General features: G+C 72.3%; 1 long non-coding RNA gene across 1 annotated transcript in view; it reads left to right on the top strand.

Moving 5' to 3' along the window:
* Window positions 1–4,324: 4,324 nt before the first annotated feature.
* Window positions 4,325–5,000, top strand: part of LOC146751902 (uncharacterized) — an 804-nt gene continuing 128 nt past the window's right edge. The window contains exon 1 of the long non-coding RNA XR_014941162.1: window positions 4,325–4,487. This is a non-coding gene — a long non-coding RNA (uncharacterized LOC146751902). The remainder of the gene's footprint in view (window positions 4,488–5,000) is intronic.

Here is a 5,000-nt window from a genome sequence, read left to right as displayed (position 1 = left end):
CCGCTGCGCAGCTCGCGTCGTCGCGCGCCTTTTCGCCGGCGGCGCGCTCCGGGCTCACGCCGCGGGAGCCGGGCGCGCGGCACGGCACGGCACGGCGGCACCGGCCGGGGCTGACCCGCCCTCCGGGACCGGCGGGCGAGCGGGAAACGGAACCCCGCCGCCCGAGACTGGCGGACGCGCTAGAGGAGAAGGCGACCTCGAGGCGGACGCCGCCCCAACACCGGAGACCCTTTCCCGAGGCGGCACGCTCCGCAGCGGGCGGGAACGTCGGAAGGAAACCCCACGCACGCGGACCCCGGCGGCCCGAAGGGCGGAGGGGAGGCCGGCGGACGCCCCCGGCCCTTAACTTTCTAGCCCCTCGCCTCGCTTCCCCGAACGGACGGTTTCCCTCGTTTGACACCCCGCCGCCTTGCTGCTCGCGGCCGGCACTCGCCGGGTCCCGAACAGGGGTCGGCGCCGGCGCCTCGCTCACGACTCACTGGGTACTCCTGCGGCTCGCGGGGCCGCTCGGCCGTCACACTGCCGGGCTCGGTCGGGCGAGCTCTCGGCCGCTCTCGGAGCGAGCCGGAGAGCGCCTCACCTCGCGTACGACGGGAAGCGAACCGGAGAGGAGACCGCCCGTGCCTGAACACCGGACGCCGCAGCGGCTTCCCCGGGACGGGGAACGCAGAGGCGCCGGCCCGCCGGGGGCCCTCACCGACGCGACCCGAATGGCCTCATCGATCGACGGAAGGAGGGGGGGAGCAGGGAGGGTACGGGAGGGGTAAGGGTGCGGTGAGGTAGAGGAGGAGGGACGGTGGTGGGGGAAGGCACGAGCCCTTCCACCCGGGCGCGGCGGAAAGACCGCACGCGCACGTGCGTGTGGGTGTGCGTGGGCAACGTCCGCCGAGAGGTGCTCGCCCTTGCCTGAACACCGGCCCGCCCCACGCCGCCCCGAACGACACGGGGAGCGGGATTGAGCCGGCCCGCCGGGAAGCCTCTCCGACGCGCCCGAGGAGCGCCACGGTGGATCGGGTCGGGGCTCCCGCGTGCGAGTGAGAGCGGTGCGAAAGGGAGAACGCGGCGCCGCCGCCGCGACAAGCGAGCTCCGGGTCCCCCTTCTCCTTCCCTCGTGACGGCGGGACACGGCGGGACCCGCCGGGGACGCCCCCGGCCCTTCTGCGTCCGACTGCCGGCCGCCCGGCACGCCGGCCCGCGCCCTTTTCTTCCCTCTGCCTGTCTCTGTCTGCCTTCCTTCCTCCCTCCTCGGGGCTCTTCCCACGGCAGCGCGGCGCGGGGAGACGCCTGCCCACGCTCACTCTCTCGCCTTTCGCCCCGATTTTGGCGGGTTCCCCCGCTCGCGGAACGAGCGAACGCCAGAGTCCGGGGCCGAACTGCGACACGGGCAGCGAACATCCGACCGACGGAGGCCACCGGACCGAGCGAAACAAGCGGCGCACCAGAAAGCCGCAACCGAAAAACTCCACAGCCCGGCGGTCAACCGCGCTCGCCTGCGCCCGCTCGTTGCCGCCTCTGGAGACGAGCACGCGCTCGCTCCTGCAGACGAAAACGGAAGGCATAAGAAAAAACTGCTTCGGAAAAGAACGGCGCCGACTACCGGCAGCGGCGCCGAGGCTAAGCGGCGCTCTACGTCGACGTAACGGTAGGTAAGAAACTAGAGCGACCCCCCAGCAAGCTCCGGAGCTTTAGCGCCCCCCCATCTCACAGGGCGGCAAAGCCTAGCCGAAAGCGGGTAGACCTGGCAGCTACACGCAAGCCGCACGGGCAGCGACCCCTAGCCGCCGTCGCCGAGCACCACGGCCCGCTCGGAGCCGGGTAGACCGTGCCGACCTAGTCGAGCCGCATAGGCAGCGACCCCTACCCGCCGCCGCCGAGCACCACGGCCCGCTCGGAGCCGGGTAGACCGTGCCGACCTAGTCGAGCCGCATAGGCAGCGACCCCTACCCGCCGCCGCCGAGCACCACGGCCCGCTCGGAGCCGGGTAGACCGTGCCGACCTAGTCGAGCCGCATAGGCAGCGACCCCTAGCCGCCGCCGCCGAGCACCACGGCCCGCTCGGAGCCGGGTAGACCGTGCCGACGTAGTCGAGACGCATGGGCAGCGACGCCTAGCCGCCGACGCCGAGCACCACGGCCCGCTCGGAGCCGGGTAGACCGTGCCGACCTAGCCGAGCCGCATGGGCAGCGACGCCTAGCCGCCGCCGCCGAGCACCACGGCCCGCTCGGAGCCGGGTAGACCGTGCCGACCTAGCCGAGCCGCACAGGCAGCGACCCCTAGCCGCCGCCGCCGAGCACCACGGCCCGCTCGGAGCCGGGTAGACCGTGCCGACCTAGTCGAGCCGCATGGGCAGCGACGCCTAGCCGCCGACGCCGAGCACCACGGCCCGCTCGGAGCCGGGTAGACCGTGCCGACCTAGCCGAGCCGCATGGGCAGCGACGCCTAGCCGCCGCCGCCGAGCACCACGGCCCGCTCGGAGCCGGGTAGACCGTGCCGACCTAGCCGAGCCGCATGGGCAGCGACGCCTAGCCGCCGACGCCGTGCCCCCCCCCCCCCCTCTTCCGCCCCCCCCCGCCCCCCTCTTCCGCCCTCCCCCGCCCCCCTCTTCCCCCCCCCCCCCCTCCTCCCCCCCCTCCACCCCCCCCCCCCCGGAGACGCTCGGAGCCGGGTACACAGTGCCGGCGCAGCGGAGCAGCCACAAGAGCGGCACTTGGCCACTTCCGCGGAACGTCCGAGCCGAGCTGAGTCCGCCTGGAGAGGCTGGACCGTGCCGCCGCGGCTCAGATCGCCCGACTCCGCCGAGGAGCGTCCGAGCCGAGCGGAACCCGCCGGGAGCGGTTGGACCGTGCCGGCGCACTCGAGCCGCCGCGGCTCAGATCGCCGGACGCCGCCGAGGAACGTCCGAGCCGAGCGGAGCCCGCCGGGAGAGGCTGGACCGTGCCGGCGCACCCGAGCCTCCGCGGCTGAGACCCCCCGGACGCCGCCGCGGAACGTCCGAGCCGAGCCGAGCCCGCCGAGAGCGGTTGGACCGTGCCGGCGCACTCGAGCCGCCGCGGCTCAGATCGCCCGACTCCGCCCAGGAGCGTCCGAGCCGAGCGGAACCCGCCGGGAGCGGTTGGACCGTGCCGGCGCACTCGAGCCGCCGCGGCTCAGATCGCCGGACGCCGACGAGGAAAGTCCGTGCCGAGCGGAGCCCGCAGGGAGGGGCTGTGCAGTGCCGGCGCACTCTTCCGCCGCGGCTGAGACCCCCCGGACACCACCGAGGAACGTCCGAACCGAACGGAGCCCGCCGGGAGAGGCTGGACCGTGCCGGCGCACACGAGCCTCCGCGCTGGCCAGCGGTCGCTGCACGTCCGGCTCGAGTTGGTCGGCACGGTCTACCCGGCTCCGAGCGGACCGAAGCTCATGCGGCGGCGGCCAGGGGTCGCTGAGCGGCGGCCGGCTCACGTCGGCACGGTCTACCCTGCTCCGCCGCGGACGCTAGAGGTCGCTGACGGACGGGCTGGCAGACGTGCAGCGACACCTAGCGACCGCCGCCGAGCCCTCGCGCACGCACGGAGCAGGGTAGACCGTGCCGACCTAGTCGAGCCGCATAGGCAGCGACCTCTAGCAGCCGCCGCCGAGCACCACGGCCCGCTCGGAGCCGGGTAGACCGTGCCGACCTAGTCGAGCCGCATAGGCAGCGACCTCTAGCAGCCGCCGCCGAGCACCACGGCCCGCTCGGAGCCGGGTAGACCGTGCCGACCTAGTCGAGCCGCATAGGCAGCGACCTCTAGCAGCCGCCGCCGAGCACCACGGCCCGCTCGGAGCCGGGTAGACCGTGCCGACCTAGTCGAGCCGCATAGGCAGCGACCGCTAGCAGCCGCCGCCGAGCACCACGGCCCGCTCGGAGCCGGGTAGACCGTGCCGGAGCACCGGAGGCGCCACGGAGCCGCCACTCGGCCGCAGCCGCGGAACGACCAGGGTGCACGTATGAGCCGGCCGCTGTTCGCCGGGTCGGGGCGCACCCGGGCTTCTCGGTTCGGCCTTGCTTGAAGCTGGCCGTCCCGCCACCGCCACCGCGGTTTTGCCCTTTTGTCTGCGTGTTTGTTTGTTCGTCCGTTCGTTCGTACTTTGGTCCGTTCGATTGTTTGTCCGTGCCCCCACGCGCCCTCTCGGTTTTATTATTTTCCGTTTGTTTGTTTGTTTGTTTGTTTGTTTGTTTTTCTCGTGGGTTCTTCTTTGCTTTCCCCTTTTTTAGATTTTGGAAAAGCCGCCCCGCCCCCCCCCGCCTCCCCGGCTCTGCAGGAAGAGCGTGGGCGCGTGCGCGGGCCCCGCCCACCAAGGTCCGTTCGGGCCGGATATCCGGACTGCGGGCAGGCCGCGTGGCGAGGGATGGCGAAAGAGCGGCGGGAAGACGGCAGCGGCGAGAGGTGGGCCGGCGGGAGGCGGCCGCGTCCCCCGCGGGGTTCGCGCCTAGCCTCTCTCCCAGCCGGCAGATGAGGTGGAACGGTACGTGGGATTTTCGGCGGGAGGAGGAGGTGGTGGCGGTGGTGGCGGTGGGGCTGGGGGGTGGCGAGGCGTTTTGGCGGGCTCCGGTCGCCGAGTCGAGCCGCCATTGGGCCGAGCCGTCAGGAGCACCCCGGCGGAAAAAGGAAAGAAAAGAAAAAAACCAAACGGGCCAATCGGGTCCAAACAAATAACCGAGCGAGTGACCGACCGACCAAACAAAAAAAAAAAAAAAACAAAAACAAAGACAAACAAACAAATAAAAAAACACGGTCGCGGGCCGGTCGGGCGAGATGCGTCCGGGAGAGGGCGGGTTGTGGGCGAGGGCCGGGGTGGGGGCAGGCGGAGGCGGGCCGCCGTCGGGTACGGGTCGGGTTCCCGCTCGTGCGGTGTGGACTGGGGGGGGGGGGGGGGGGGGAAGGTGGAAGACGGACGCGGGGCCGGGAAGATCAGGCGCCGGCCGGCAGCCAGGTCTACCCGCATACCCGCAACCCCGTCGCGGACCCCCCCATCCCT

Source organism: Coturnix japonica, unplaced genomic scaffold (assembly GCF_054131305.1).
Source record: "Coturnix japonica strain WE unplaced genomic scaffold, WE-NBRP24 Scf061, whole genome shotgun sequence".
Taxonomy (NCBI): Eukaryota; Metazoa; Chordata; class Aves; order Galliformes; family Phasianidae; genus Coturnix; species Coturnix japonica.
Note: the sequence above shows the minus strand (reverse complement) of the source record. Positions and strands in the feature narration are given on the sequence as shown.